At 36.1% G+C, this 17403-nt stretch overlaps 1 protein-coding gene across 1 annotated transcript in view; it reads right to left on the bottom strand.

Moving 5' to 3' along the window:
* The window catches only part of GDPD4 (glycerophosphodiester phosphodiesterase domain containing 4), a 141590-nt gene that overhangs the window by 71759 nt on the left and 52428 nt on the right, over nucleotides 1-17403 (bottom strand). The gene's annotated exons all lie outside the window — the stretch shown is intronic.

Genomic DNA, 17403 nt, shown 5'->3' on the forward strand with positions numbered 1-17403 from the left:
AAACTTTTACATACAAAGTAAATGACTTTTGACAAAGGTGCCAAGACTATTAACAGGAAAAGGACAATCTTTTCAACAAATGATGCTGTAATAACTGGACATTCACATGAAAAGAATGAAGCTGGACTTTTACCTAATACCATATACAAAAACTAAGTCAAAATGAATCAAGGATACAAATTTAAGAAATAAAACAAGAAAAATCTTAGAGGACAAAACCATGACATTGGATTTGGCAGTTACTTCTTGGATATGACAACAAAGGTATCGGCAACAAAAGAAAAAACAGGCATGGGACCCCTGGGGGTTCAGTTGGTTAAGTATTTGCTGTCAGCTCAGGTCATGATCCCAGAGTCCTGGGATTGAGTCCAATACTGGGCACTTTGCTCACTTGGAAGCCTACTTCTCCCTCTGCCTGATGCTCTCCCTACTTGTGTGCATTTGTGCTCTCTCTGAAAAATAAATAAAATCTTCAAAAAAGAAAAGAAAAAAAAAGGCAAATTGGTCTTTATGAAAAAAAAAATTTCTGCATCAAAAGCACTATCAATAGAGGAAAAAGGCAACCCACAGAATGGGAGAAAATATTTGCAAATCATATATTTGATAAGGGATTAATACCCAGAATATATACAAAACTCCTAAATCTCAAGAACAAAGGGGGGGAAAAAAAACAATTCAAAACTAGGCAAAGGACTTGAAGAGACATTTCTCCAAAGAAGATTATAAATTGCTAATAAGCACATGGAAAGATGCTAGACATTACTTATTAATAGGTAAATGCAAATAAAAACTATAATGAGATACCACCTCACACCCATTGAAGTGGCTACTATCAGAAAGAAAGAGGAGACAGGGAGGGAGAAGGAGAGAAAGAAGAAGGGAGGGAGAGAGGAGGAAAGACAAAGTGTTGTTGAGGATGTGGAGAAATTGGAACCCCTATGCACTGCTGGCAATAACATAAGATGATACAGCTACTGTGGAAGAAAAGTATGACAGTTCCTCAAAAAATTAAAAAACAGAATTACCACATAATACAGCAATCCCACTTCTGGGTATACACCCAAAAGGACTAAAAGCAGGGTTTGTTTTTTTTGATCCCCCCCCCCCACAAAGGTCTTTTATTGAGATTCAACTGTATTTTCTCAAGTAAGCATTGCCCTGGCTGCTGTAAGCTTTTTTTTTTTTTTTTAATTTATTTTCAGCGTAACAGTATTCATTGTTTTTGCACCACACCCAATGCTCCATGCAATCCGTGCCCTCTCTAATAGCCACCACCTGGTTCCCCAAACCTCCCACCCACGCCCCTTCAAAACCCTCAGATTGTTTTTCAGAGTCCATAGTCTCTCCTGGTTCACCTCCCCTTCCAATTTTCCTCAACTCCCTTCTCTCCATCTCTCCTTGTTCTCCATGTTATTTGTTATGCTCCAGAAATAAGTGAAACCATGATAGTTGACTCTCTCTGCTTGACTTATTTCACTCAGCATAATCTCTTCCAGTCCCGTCCATGTTGCTACAAAAGTTGGATATTCATCCTTTCTGATGGAGGCATACTACTCCATTGTGTATATGGACCACATCTTCCTTATCCATTCATCTATTGAAGGGCATCTTGGTTCTTTCCAGTTTGGCGACCGTGGCCATTGCTGCTATAAACATTGGGATACAGATGATGCTTCTTTTCACTCCATCTGTATCTTTGGGGTAAATACCCAGTAGTGCAATTGCAAGGTCATAGGGAAGCTCTATTTTTAATTTCTTGAGGAATCTCCACACTGTTCAAAGTGGCTGCACCAACTTGCATTCCCACCAACAGTGGAAGAGGGTTCCCCTTTCTCTACATGCTCTCCAACACACGTTGTTTCCTGTCTTGCTAATTTTGGCCATTCTAACTGGTGTCAGGTGGTATCTTAATGTGGTTTTAATTTGAATCTCCCTGATGGCTAGTGATGATGAACATTTTTTCATGTGTCTGATAGCCATTTGTATGTCTTCATTGGAGAAGTGTCTGTTCATATCTTCTGCCCATTTTTTTGATATGATTGTCTGTTTTGTGTGTCTTGAGTTTGAGGAGTTCATTATAGATCCTGTATATCAACCTTTTGTCTGTACTGTCATTTGCAAATATCTTCTCCCATTCCATGGGTTGCCTCTTTGTTTTCTTGACTGTTTCCTTGGCTGTGCAGAAGCTTTTGATCTTGATGAAGTCCCAAAAGTTCATTTTCGCTTTTGTTTCCTTTGTCTTTGGAGACATATCTTGAAAGAAGTTGCTGTGGCTGATATCGAAAAGGTTACTGCCTAGGTTCTCCTCTAGGATTCTGATGGATTCCTGTCTCACGTTGAGGTCTTTTATCCATTTTGAGTTTATCTTTGTGTACGGTGTAAGAGAATGATCGAGTTTCATTCTTCTACATATAGCTGTCCAGTTTTCCCAGCACCATTTATTGAAGAGACTGTCTTTTTTCCACTGTATATTTTTTCCCATTTTGTCGAAGATTATTTGACCATAGAGTTGAGGGTCCATATCTGGGCTCTCTACTCTGTTCCACTGGTCTATGTGTCTGTTTTTATGCCAGTAACATGCTGTCTTGGTGATTACAGCTGTGAAGTAAAACTTGAAATCAGGTATGTGATGCCCCCAGTTTTGTTTTTGTTTTTCAACATTTCCTTAGCGATTCGGGGTCTCTTCTGATTCCATACAAATTTTAGGATTATTTGCTCCAGCTCTTTGAAGAATACCGGGGGAATTTTGATTGGAATGGCATTAAAAGTATAGATTGCTCCAGGCAGTATAGACATTTTAACAATGTTTATTCTTCCGATCCAAGAGCATGGAATGGTCTTCCATCTTTTTTATGTCTTCTTCAATTTCTTTCATGAGCATTCTGTAGTTCCTCGAGTACAGATCCTTTACCTCTTTGGTTATAAAAGCAGGGACTTAAGGAGATATTTATATATCCATGATCATAAAAGAATTATTTGCTATAGTTAAAATGTGGGAGTAACACAAGTGTCCATCAACTGATAAACAGATAAACAAATATGGTGTATACATATAATGGATTATTATTAATTCTTTTTAGGATGAAAATTGTACAAAACACTAAACATGAGTGAACCATGAGAGCTTAATACTAAATAATATAAGCCAATCACAAAACTATAAATACTGTAAGATTACACTTATATGAAGTACTTAGAGTAGTCACAATTATAATGTAAGAAAGTAGAATGGGGTTGCCAGGAGCTTGAAGGAGGACAGAATAGGGAGTTATTATTTAATGGGTATAGAGTTTCAGACTATGAGGATGGATGGCTGAAGTTTGCACAGCATTATAAATATATACAATACCACTTAATTATACATTTAAAAAATAGTTAGATGATACATTTTTTACTCTTATATTTTACAACAATTTTTAAAAATTTATACCAAAAAAGGCCACCACATAATATTTACTTGGGAAAGCAACCCAGATGAAATGCTTGTTTTCTTGGTGAGTAAGCACATTTCAGAGTGGACAAATAAATAATTAAATATATGTATGTTTAAAACAATCATACTGAGTATTTGGCATTTTAAGTAAATTTATGTGTTTAAGAGTATTTCTCCTAGGTTACCTTTGTAATTTCAATTTAAAATATGAAACTGAGTAGCTGATCTAGATTTGTGATTATTATTTGTGATTATAAGTTCACATCTCATTACATTTATAGATTTGAAAGATATAAGAGCATTTAATGTCTCCATAGCTGTATATTTAATATATTACATTTATAAGAATTTTTAAAGTATTCTTAAAATATTTCAGACAACTGCAGTACCAAAACAATATATTAAATGCATAAAAGCAATTTAAAACATCTAAATTAAATGGGATTGATTATTACTCAAAGGCCCTCAAAAATGATGATTAAAGAGAGCATGTGTTGTCAAGAACACTGGGTATTATACACAACTAATAAATCATTCAACACTACATCAAAAACTAATGATGTACTGGTTGGTAAACTTAACATAATAAAAAGAGGAGGAAATCTGGGCAACAGACACACACTGAGGGAGAAGACTAGCCATCTGTAAGCTCAGAAGAGAGGCTTCAGAAGAAACCAACCCCACTGATACCTTGATATTGGGCTTCTAGATTCCAGAATCATGAGAAAATAAATTTCTAGTGTTTGGGCACCTGGGTGGCTCAGTGGGTTAAGCCGCTGCCTTCAGCTCAGGTCATGATCTCAGGGTCCTGGGATCGAGTCCCATGTCGGGCTCTCTGCTCAGCAGGGAGCCTGCTTCCCTCTCTCTCTCTCTCTGCCTGCCTCTCTGCCTACTTGTGATCTCTCTCTGTCAAATAAATAAATAAAAATCTTTTTTAAAAAAATTTCTAGTGTTTAAGCAAAAAAAAAAAAAAATGGTTAAGACATTAGCCTTATAGGGGTGCCTGGGTGGCTCAGTCAGTTAATCATCTGACTTGATCAGATCATGATACTGGGTCATAAGACTGAGACTTGTATTGGGTCTGTGCTGGGCAAAGAGCCTCATTAAGCCCTCCCTCACATCCCTAATAAAAAAATAAATACAAAAAAATTAGAGTTATAGTTGCAGGATATAAAATCAATGTACAGAAATCTACTGCATCTCTATATACTAATAATGAAGCAGCAAAGGGAAGTTAAGAAAACAATCCCATTTATAATTGCACCAAAAAGAATAAAATACCTACGAATAAACTTAACCAGGATGAGAAAGACACATACTCTGATAAAATATTGATGAAAGAAATGGAAGATGACAGAAATTGAAAGATTTCCATGCTCGTGGATTAGAAGAAGATTTCTTACCCAAAGCAATCTACACATTTAATGAACCCTTATAAAAATACTTCGTTTTTCATAGAACTAGAACAAGTGATCCTAAAATTTATATGCAACCACAAAAGACCCCAAATAAGCAATCTTGAAAAAGAAAAACAAAACTGGACATACCACAATCCCAGACTTCAAGTTATATTACAAAGCTGCAGTAATCAAACAGTATGTGACTGGCACAAAAATAGACACATAGATCAGCAGAAAAGAATAGAAAACCCAGAAATAAACCCACAATTATATGGTCAATTTGATGTAAGAAACAAAGGCATAAGAAAAATTTTATTAAATTTCCTTACTACTTACAGCTCATTGATGAGTCCTTGAAACAGGCAGAGAGACATTCCTCTAGGGACTCAACTGCCTTGATGTTAATACCTTGCTAACCGCAAAAGGCAATCCTAGCCTAACCCTTCCCCCAACCCCCTAGAATCCTGTAAGTAGACTTTAACATATAAAAATTCCTTTAGAAATTTCTTTTATCTCTAAACCCCCAAGATACGTGTTGGCAATCATCCCCCAAGCATATGGCCCATTGATAAATATCTGAAGGGTCTTATGACTAAGTTTTTATCAGATGGTAATAAATGAACTTCTTCCAAAAATACCTAGCCCCCCTCAAGGTTCTGGAAACCTTGCTTCCAAAATTCCTTAGAGATTTACACTATCCCTAAGCCCCCTCCAACTTGAAAGTATATAATGAGTCACTCCTCACAACCCCAGTGCAGCTCTTTCTGCCCATGGGTCCTGTCACCGTGCTTTAATAAAATCATTTTTTTTTTAAAGATTTTATTTATTTATTTGACAGAGAGAAACCACAGTAGATGGAGAGGCAGGCAGAGAGAGAGAGAGAGAGAGGGAAGCAGGCTCCCCGCTGAGCAGAGAGCCCGATACGGGACTCGATCCCAGGACCCTGAGATCATGACCTGAGCCGAAGGCAGCGGCCCAACCCACTGAGCCACCCAGGCGCCCCAATAAAATCATTTTTTTGCACTAAAGACATCTCGAGAATTCTTTCTTGGTCATTGGTTTTGAACCTTAACATCCTTCCTACATCAAATTAGTCTTCGATAAAACAGGAAATATCTGCTGGGAAAAAAACAGTCTCTTCAACAAATAGTGTTGTTGGGAAAACTGGTCAGCTATAATCAAAAGAATGAAACTGGACCGCTTTCTTACACCATACGTAAAAATGCATTTGAAATGGATTAAAGACCTAAATGTGAGACGTGAAACCATAAAAATCCTAGAAGACAGCACAGGCAAGAATTTCTCTGACATTGGCCATACCAACATTTTTCTAGATATCTTTCCTGAGGCAAGGAAAACAAAAGCAAAAATAAACTACAGTCTACACCAAAATAAAAAGCTTTGGCACAGTGAAGGAGACAATCAACAAAACTAAAAGGCAACCAATGGAATGGGAGAAAATAATTGCAAATGATGTATCTGATAAAGGGTTAGTACCCAAAATATATTTTTTAAAAACTTTCATAACTTACATAACTCAACACCCTCAAAATAAGTAATCCAATTAAAAATAAGCAGAAGACATAAATAGATTTCTCCATGAAATGGAGATGGCTAAGAGACACACGAAAACGTGTTCAACATCATTCATCATCAGGAACATGCATATCAAAACTACAATGAGATATCACCTCACACCTGTCAGAATGGCTAAAATAAAGAACACAAACAACAGGTGTTGGAAAGGATGTGAAGAAAAAGAAACACTTGTGCACTGTTAGTGGGAATGCAGAGGGGTGCAGCCACTGCAGAAAACAGTATGGAGGTTCCTCATAAAGTTAAAAATAGAAGTACCCTATGACCCAGTAATCACACTACCAGGTATTGACCCCCCAAATACAAAAACACTAGATCAAAGGGATACATGCACCTTATGTTTATAGCAGCATTATTTATAATAGCCAAATCAAGGAAGAAGCTCAAGTGTCCACTGATAGATAAACAGATAAAGAAGATATGGTATAGATATACAATAGAATATTATTCAATCACAAAAAAGAATGAAATCTTGCCATTTGCAACAACATGGATGGAGCTAGAGAGTATTACACTAAGTAAAATAAGTCAGAGAAAGACAAATACTATTTGATTCCACTCATAGTGCAACTTAAGAAATAAAACAAATGAGGGGCGCCTGGGTGGCTCAGTGGGTTGGGGCTCTGCCTTCGGCTCGGGTCATGATCTCAGGGTCCTGGGATCAAGCCCCGCATCAGGCTCTCTGCTCAGCAGGGAGCCTGCTTCTTCCTCTCTCTCTGCCTGCTTCTGCCTTTGTGACTCTCTCTCTCTGTCAAATAAATAAATAAAATCTTTAAAAAACAAACAAACAAAAACCAAAAAAAAAAAAAAAAACCCACACACAACCAAATGAGCAAAGGAAAAAAGAGAGACAAACCAAGAAACAAAACCCTAACTATAGAGAAGAAACAGATGGTTACCAGAGGGGAGATGGATGGGGGGGATGGGTGATGGGGATTAAGAGTACACTTAACATGATGAGCACTGAGTAATGTATGGAATGGCTGAATCACGATACTGTACATCTGAAACTAATATAACACTGTATGTTAACAATACTGTTATTAAATTTAAAAAACTAATAAAAAAGTTAGACTTATAAATGGAATAAGTTTTTGTTTTGTTTTGGTGCAAAATGGTGGTTTTATTAACCACCATTTTATAGGACCCATGGGCAGAAAGAGCTGCTGCCCCAGGGCTGTGAGAGGTGGCTGATTAGATACTTGTGAGCTGGGGGAGGTAAGGAAAAGAGAGGTTTCAAAAGGATTTCCAGATGTTAAAGAAGACTCACAGGATACCCTGGGCCTTGTTGTTGTCAAGTTAAGCTTGGTTTTCCCTCTAGGAAGGCATTAACATTAAGATAGTTGGAAGCTTCCTAGAAGAATGTCAGATATATTCCACCCAGGAGTGGGAATAAGGTTTATAAACTAAATTCAAAAGCTTAAGAACAAGGGTTCTGAGTTTAATAAACTAAATACTTATTTTGATTTCAATTAAAGTAAAATGTTTCTAGCACACAAACATCACCTGAAGGCACAAAATAAATTTATATTTAAAAAAATAAAAGGAAAATGAGAATGTTTCCATAGAAACAAAAGATAGTATTCTTTTTCCAACAGACCTGCACTCTAAGAAAAATTAAAAGATACTCTTAGGCAAAAACTAAGTATCAACTGGAAACTTGGACTACACAAAAGAATGAAGAGTACCAGAAAAGACAACTACATGAGTAAATATTTAAAATTTTCTCATTTTTAATCTTTAAAAAGGATTATTGACCATTTAAAGCAAAAATTAATGTATTGTGGAATTCATGACAGTAACAGGTCAAACAACAGGAGAGGTGAGATGGAAGTATATTGTTAAAAGATTTGTATTTTACACACGCTATATATATATATATATATTTAATGAAGAAGTGATAAGTTAAATATCATATTGTAACTCAGTACATCCACTAAAAAAAAAGCATAGCTAATAAGCCAATAGGGGAGATAAAGTCCTAAAAAGTAGATAAAGTCCTAAAAAGTACCCCATTAATCTAATGTGAGACAAGAAATGAGAAAAATATAGCAAAATAGTAGTATGCTCACATCAGGTGTAAGATGGAACGAAGGTGCCAAACAATCAGTAACCAAGATACTGTTTTAATGCAGTATTTTTTAAATTTTTTTAAATTTATTTTTTTATTAGCATATAATGTATTATTTGCCCCAGGGGCATGGGTCTGTGAAATCATCAGGCTTACACATTTCACAGCACTCCCCATAGCACATACCTTTCCCAATGTAATATTTTTAAAAATCTAAATTAATAAACGTACACCAAGGTGAGTCAGTCAGTTGAGCAACCAACTCCTGATTTCAGCTCAGGTCATGATTTCAGGCTCCAGCTCGGCACTCAGCCAGGAGTCTGCTGGATGTTCTCTCTCTCCCCACTTTTGCTCCTCCCTCTGCTCGTTCTTGCACACACACACTCTCAAATAAATAAATCTTTAAAAAATATAAATTAAGGAAAAATCCATGACAAAGAAAATAATTAAATTTCAAATACAGATAAATTTACTGACTTTACCTTTTGCCTCGGGATCTATTATGGTTTGGCATGGCACATCTGTACTAAAATATTTGACATTTTGTTCATCGTGAATGCTAAAGAGTAGGCAATACTGCAAGAAATTACTGAACTCTCACACACACTCACACACATGGTATGTGTGCACACAAACACAGACACACACACACCTGCTAAGTACATTTACACATATTTCCCCTAAAAAGTTAAGAATTGACTTAACTAGCAGGAATGGGGCAGTAAATCCCACAGAAGCTTACTTTGATCTTTCTGTGCCTCAGCTTCCTTTGACTTCCAGTGAGTCATTTCTTCTTTTGGCTCACATGAGGTCAACACTGCTTCAGGAAACACAACGACTCAGTAAAATAAGAGGATTTGCTCCAGGTTTAGTGAGGGTGTCTAACTGGGCCTTTATGCCATAAACCTGAACAGCCAAAAGTCTTTGCATAGATTCTTAATAGGTCCTCCTATACACTTTCTCTCTTAGATGCTAAATACTAGTTTATACTCCTTGCTTTTGACATATAGACACACCTCTTTTTCAAATGCATCTTAAAAATATCATATTGAAATAAAAGTTTCATATAAACATGTTTGGATATATAATTAAAACATATTTATAATTTTACAAAATGGGGTGAACACTGTCAAAACAAGTTCATTTAGGAAATAGGGATGAGACTTCCTTTATAAATATTTTATCACAAATCTCAAAAATTCCACAATTTTGAGAGTAAGAAGAGATGGCAGGAATGGGCAAAGAAAACCATTTAGGAAACCAGTCCAGAAAGGAAGAAAATCAGGACCGTATGATACCCTAGAAGCCAAATTAAAAGTGTTTTTTAAATGAGGGAGTAATTCAAATGCTCAGAGGTTGACTCTTCTCATTTTACTGAGACTAACTGACATGTCATTGTATTTATTTAAGATGTATAACACAATGATGACTTTATATAAATAAGTTGACTTTTTTTTCTTATGATTTTTTTAAATTTATTCACTTGAGAGAGACAGAGAGAGGAGCAGCAGTGGGGGTAACAGAGGGAGAAGCAGGCTCCCTGCTGAGCAGGGAGCCCAAAGTAGGGGCTGGATCCTAGAATACTGGGATCATGACCTGAACCGAAGGAGACACTTAATCGACTGAGCCACCCAGATGCCCCACAAATTGACTTTTTAAATCATCTTCTTTTCATTAAAGAAATTTTATTTCCATGTGGTTCTTCTTTATTCCTTCGTTTTCTTTGCTAATACATTCTCCTTTCTCGTTTGCTTAATGAGTGTCCGCAGTTTGTTTGAGATATATTAAGGCAGCTGTGTTAAAATTCTTGATGATTCCAACATCTGTTTCTCTTGGTGGTAACATCTATTAATTACCTTTTAGGCTTAGATTTTTGTAAGTATGATGAAAACTTTGGACTATATCCTTGAGATTTTTTGATGAAAGCCTCACTGCTATTTAAATTTATTTTATGCCTCTCTGCTTACTTGTGATCTCTGTCAAATAAATTTATTTTAGCAGTCATTGTTTCTAGGCACACATGTCCTGGCCCATGTTTGCAGCCATGGCTCCAAAGTCAGTTTAGTTTTCAAAAGCTTTGCAATGCTTTTCTGGCCTATCCCATTATGTGCTACCCAGAAGTAAATCTAAAATCCGGATGGTATTCCAGACCAACATTCAGTTATCAAATATTCAGCTGTGTTGTTTCTGTAAGGCTTCAAGCATAGATTACACAAAGGTCTGCCCAGGATTTTATATACAGGTTTTAAAAATCCCTTTATCCAGCACAGCAGTTCCTCAGATAATTAAACACAGAATTACCATGTTTCAGCAATTCCACTTCTGAGTATATGCCCAAAGGAATTTAAAGAAAGGTCTAGAAAATATACTTGTAGACTCATGTTCACAGCAGCATTATTCAAAATAACAAGATGTGGAAGCAACCCAAATGTCCATTGGCAAATGAATAGATAAATAAAACGTGTTATATACACACAATGGAATATTATTCAGCCTGAAAAGGGAAGGCAATCCTGTCACATGCCTTAGTATGATGAAATTTGAGGACATTATGCTAAGTGAAATAAGACAGTCACAAAAAAGACAAATACTGGATGATCCATTCATATGTGGTATCTACAGTAGTCAAAATCATAGAAACAGAAAATGGAATGATGGTTACCAGGGGCTGAGAGAAGGGAGAAAAGAGGAGAGTTGTGTGTGTGTTTTTTTTTTAATTCCAATACAGTTAACATACGGTGTAATATTAGTTTCAAGTATACAAAATGTGCTCCTTAATCTCCATCACCTCTTCCACCCATCCCTCCACCCACCTCCCCGCTGGTAACCTCGGTCAGTTCTCTATAGCTAAGAATCTGTTTCTTGGTTTGTGTTTTTTCCCATTTGCTCATTTGCTTCCCCCCCACCTAAATTCAACATATGAGGAGATCATATGGTGTTTGTCTTTCTCTGACTGACTTACTTCACATAGCATTACACTCTCCAGCTTCATCCCTACCATTGTAAATGGCAAGATTCATTATTTTTTTAAGGCTGAATAATATTTCATTGCATACTTATACCACATCATCTTTATCCACTCATCTATGTCAATGGATACTCTGGGCTGCTTCCCTAAGTTGGCTATTGTAAATAATGCTGCTATAAATACAGGGGTGTACATATCCCTTTGAATTAGTGCATTTTTTATCTTGGGGGCAAATACTCAGTAGTGTAATTACTGGATCATAGGGTAATTCTATTTTTAACTTTTTTAGGAACCTCCGTACTGTTTTCTGCAGTGGCTGTACCCCTCTGCATTCCTACTAACGGGGCACAAGTGTTTCTTTTTCTTCATATCCTCTCCAACACCTGTTGTTTCTTGTGGTTTTTTGTTGTTGTTGTTGTTGTTGTTGTTTTTAGCCATTCTGATAGGTATGAGATGACACTGCAGTTTTGATTTGCATTTTCCTGATGATGAGTGATGTTGAGCATCTTTTAATGTGTCTGTTGGCCATCTGGATGTCTTCTTTGGAGAAATATCTGTTCATGTCCTCTGCCCATTTTTAATTGGATTATTTGTTTTTTGATGTTGAGTTTTCTGGCATTTTATTGAGGATTTTTACATCTATGTTGATCAGAGATGGCTTGTAGTGTGTCTACAAGTGGTTTATTTTTGGTGTTTTTATCTGGTTTTGTTATCAGGATGATACTGTCCTCAAAAAATGAATTTAGAAGGGTTTTTTTTTCTATTTTTTTTTAATAGTTTGAGAAGAATAGGTATTAAGTCTTCTTAAAATGTTTTGTAGAATTTACCTGCAAAGCCATTTGGTCCTGGACTTGAGTTTTTTGAGGAGTTTTTTTTTTTTTTTTTTGAAGGTTATATATGTTTTTTTATTTTAATTTTTATAAACATATATTTTTATCCCCAGGGGTACAGGTCTGTGAATCACCAGGTTTACACACTTCACAGCACTCAGGAGGAGTTTTTGATTATAGATTCAATCTCTTTAGTAATCAGTCTGCTTAACTGTTCTATTTCTTCCTGTTTCACTTTTGGTAGAATATATGTTTCTAGGAACTTACCAATTTCTTTTGGGTGAACTTATTTGTTGGCACATAGTTTTTCATAATATTCACTTACAACTGTTTTTGTTTCTGTGGTTTATCATTTCTCCTCTTCCATTGGTGATTTTGTTTAAGTCTTTTCCCCTTCACCTTTCTTCTTCCTTCCTTCCCTCTCTCTCTTCCTATGAGTCTAGCTAGAGGTACATCAATTTTGTTGATCTTTATTTTTTTTTAATTTATTTATTTATTTATTTATTTTAATATAATTTTTTATTTTTTATAAACATATATTTTTATCCCCAGGGGTACAGGTCTGTGAATCACCAGGTTTACACACTTCACAAAAAAAAAAAAAAAAAAAAAAAAAAACTTGCTCCTGGTTTCATTTATCTGTTTTATTGTTTTGGGTTTTTGTTTTTGTTTTTCAGTTTCTAAAAATCATTTATTTCTGCTCCAATCTTTATTATTTCCTTCACTCTGCTGGTTTGGGGTTTTGTTTGTTGTTCTTCTAACTCCTTTGGGCGTAAGGTTAGATTGTTTATTGGAGATTTTTCTTGCTTTTTGAGGTAAGCCTGTATTGCTATAAACTTCTTTCTTAGAAACACTTTTGCTGCATCCCAAAGTTTTTTGACCATTGTGTTTTTGTTTTCATTTGTTTTGATGTATTTTTTTTACTTCCTCTTTGATTTCTTGGTTGACCCATTCATTGTTTACTAACATGTTATTTAACCTCCATGGATTTGTGTTCTTTTCAGCGTTTTTCTTGTGGCTGATTTCTAGTTTCACAGCATTGCAATCAGAAAAGAAACATGGTATGACTTAGATCTCTTTGAAATTGTTGGGGCTTGGGTTGTTTTTTTTTTTTTTTTTTTTTTTTTGGCCTAATATGTGATCTATACTGGAAAATGTTCCATGTGCACTTGAAATGAATGTATATTCTGCTGTTTTATTATGGACTATTTTGAATATATCTGTGAAATCTAGTCCAGTCTGTCATTCAAAGCCATTGTTTCCTTTTGATTTTTTTGTTTGGATGACCTATTAGTCGATGTAAGTGGGGGTGTTAAAGTCCCCTACTATTATTGTATTACTATCAATTAGTTTGTGTTTGTTATTAACTGTTTTACATATCTGGGTGATCCCATGTTGGGTACATAAATACCTATAATTGTTATATTATGCTGTTAGTTTGTCCCCTTTATTATTATATAGTGTCCTTCTTTGTCTCTAGTTAAACTTTTTGTTTTAAAGTTTATTTTGCCTGATACATGTAACAAACCATAAGAGACTCTTAATGACAGAGAACAAACTGAGGGTGGGCGATGGGCTAGAGGGATGATGGGTATTGAGGAGGGCACTTATGATGAGCACTGCGTGTTGTATATAAGTGATGAATCACTGAGTACTACTCCAGAAACCAATATTGAACTGTATGTTAACTACTTAAAATTCAAATTAAAAAAAATAATAATTTTAAAAAAGAAACAAATGAACAAAGGAAAAAAAAAGAGAGAAACCAAGAATCAGACTTTTAACAATAGAGAACAAACAGAAGGTTACTAGAGGAGGGTGCTCAGGGAGAAGGGTAAAATAGGTAAAGGGGATTAAGAGTTTACTTAACATCATGAACACTGAGTAATGTACAGAACTTTTTTTTTTTTAGGATTTTTTTATTTGGCAGAGAATGAGAGACAGACAGCAAGAGCATGAATAAGCAGGGGGAGCTGCAGAGGGAGAGGCAGGCTCCCTGCTAAGCAGGGAGCCCCTTGTGGGGCTGGATCCCAGGACCCCAGGATCATGACCTGAGCCAAAGGCAGTCGCTTAACTGAGCAAGCCACCTAAGAACCCCTTGAAATTCTGATCACTATACTGTACACCTAAAATTAATATGACACTGTATGTTAACTATGATAGCATTTAAATAAATTTTTAAAATTTTAAAACATAAAAAAAGTTTATTTTGCCCAATATTAAGTATTGCTACTCTAGCTTTCTTTGGACATCCATTTTCATAATGTTTCTCCAGCCCTTCACTTTCAATTTTCAGGTTTCTTTAGATATGAAATGGGCCCTGTGTAGGGAGCATATAGATGGGCTTTTTTTTTTTTTAATCCACTCTGTTTACTCTATGTCTTTTGATTGGAGCATTTAGTCCATTTACACTCAAAGTAATTATTGATAGATATGTTTGACTTTTTGTTACTGGTTGGTTTGTAGTTTTTCTCTGATCCTTTTTTCTCTTTCTCTTTTGCATGATTTGCTGGTTTTCTTAGTTATACACTTGGAATCCTTTCTCTTTATTCTTTGCATATCTGTTAGTGGTTTTTAATTTATGGTTACCATTAGGGTAGCATATAACATCTTTTGCACATAGCAATCTACACTAAGTTGACTGTCACTTAAGTTCAAACACTTTTTACTCTTTTTTTTTCCCATTTTAAGTATATGGTGTCATATTTTACATCCTTTTATGAATGCCTTGACTGGTTTTTTACAGAAATACTTATTTTTACTGTTCTTGTGTTTCCTACTTTTCATATTCTCACTTATGGTCTTTCCTTTCCATTCAAGGGTCCCCATTAATATTTCTTGTAGGGCTGATTTAGTGGTCATGACCCCCTTTAGTTTTTGTCTAAGAAATGATCTCTCCTTCTATTCTTAATGACAGCCTTGCTGGAAAGAGTATTCTTGGCTGTTCATTATTCCATTTTGGCACATGGAATATGGCATGGAATCATGCCACTCCCTTTTGGCCTACAAAGTTTTTGATAGACTTACAGGGTTTCTCTTGTATGTAACTGTGTTTTCTCTTGCTGTTTTTGCTATTTTTTTAATCATTACTTTATGCCATTTTGATTACTATATGTCTTGGTGTGAACCTACTTTGGTTCATTCTGTTGAGGGAATCTCTCTGCCTCCTATTTCCTTCCCCAGTTTAGGGAAGTTTTTAGCTCCTAATTCTTCAAATAAATTTTTGCCCCGTTTTCTCTCTCTTCTTCTTTAGGGAACCCTATAATGTGAATATTATTATGCTTGATGGGGTCACTAAGCTCCCTAAGCCTATTCTCATTTTCATAATTCTTCTTTCCTCATTTGCTGTTTGATTGCTTTCCATTCCTCTGTCTTCCAGTTCATTAAATTGTTCCTCTGCTTCTTTCAGCCTGCTACTTATTTCATCAAGTGTATTTTTATTCATTGTGTTCTTCAATTCTAAATGGTTCTTTTTCTATCTCTGTCTTAAGGGTCTCACTGATGCCTTCCACTCTTTTTTGAAGTCCAGTGAGTATCTTTTTGATCATTACCTTAAATTGTCTCTCAGGCATATTACTTACATTTTAGTTCTCTTCCTGTGATTTTGTCCTGTTCTTTCATTTGTGACATATTCCTCTGTCTCCTCATTTTGCCTAGCTCTCTGTGTCTGTGTGTTAGGAAAGCCAGGTATCTCTCTTATTTGTTTTTTGTTTTTTGTTTATTTAAGATCTTTTTATTTATTTGAGAGAGAGAGACACAGCGAGAGAGAGAACACAGGCAAGTGGAGTGGGAGAAGGAGCAGGTTCCCCGCTGAGCAGGGAGCCCCATGTGGGGCTTACTCCTGGGACCCTGAGATCATGACCTGAGCCGAAGGCAGACGCTTAATGACTAAGCCACCCAGGCGCCCCTACATCTCATATTCTCGTGCACTTTTAAGTATGTGATTTTTATCCATTTGTTGTTGTTTTTGTATTTTGTAATTCTTGGAAAAAATAAGGTGGAATGTGCTTACTCCATTTCATCTGGAACAGAAGTTCCAGTAGCTGTACTTGATATTTTTATATTTCCCAGGATTCTCTTACCTCTTTTGGTAGTTAACCACATTTTAATACTTATACTTAGTAATTCTTCTTTAAACTTTTTAAAAAAAGATTTTATTTATTTGACAGACAGAGATCAATAGTAGGCAGAGAGGCAGGCAGGGAGAGAGGGGGAAGTAGGCTCCCTGCTGAGCAGAGAGCCCGATGGCAGGGCTCAATCCCAGGACCCTGGACATGATCTGAGCCAAAGGCAGAGGCTTTAACCCACTGAGCCACCCAGGCACCCCATACTTAGTAATTCTTGATACTGCATTTTTCCTGTTCAAGTTACTGGTGTGGTATTCATGTCCTGACTGGACTCTGGCTGATATGCAATTTTTGGTAATGATAAAGCATAGGGTATGACCATGAATGTGAATGGTGCAGGAACAATGAGCAAAGAGACTGAGGGGTTGGAAGGATCACCTACTTTAAAGTTGAAGTCACAGAAGTAACAAGAGAGAGAAAGACGTTACACCAGGACCTCACCAACTGAGCACCTTTACCACATTATGTCATGACCATGAGACATTTCAATAAATGACCCAGGAGCTCTAATAAACTATCCATTTTCAATTCTAAGTCAAACATTCTGCATGAAACAGTTGTTACTGTTGGATACCATCAAGAACTCCACTCAGGGGTCAGGAAATCTAGCTCTAATTCTGGATTTATTATGCTCATTCCAGCCTTAGGACTTCAGTAATATATTGACCTTATTTAAATCTAGGTTCAAAACATATTTCCTCATCTTTGAAATAGAAGGTTCATTTCTCTTTTGTTTCTCCCTTAGAAGGGCTATAAAGGCAGTCTGTACAAACCACATTCTCTAATATACCCATACTACAGATGAAACCTTTCCACGTCCAGCTGCTCTGGTACAAAGATTCTACAGCAAAGCATGTCATTTTGTCCTCACCACTGCCCTGATTCAAGTCTTCTTTTGTTTTCCCTTGGACAATGCCACAGCCAATCACCTATCTCCCTGACAATTCTCTCTCATACATGTCCTGATGAGTCTTTCTA

Source organism: Mustela nigripes, chromosome 1 (assembly GCF_022355385.1).
Source record: "Mustela nigripes isolate SB6536 chromosome 1, MUSNIG.SB6536, whole genome shotgun sequence".
Taxonomy (NCBI): domain Eukaryota; kingdom Metazoa; phylum Chordata; class Mammalia; order Carnivora; family Mustelidae; genus Mustela; species Mustela nigripes.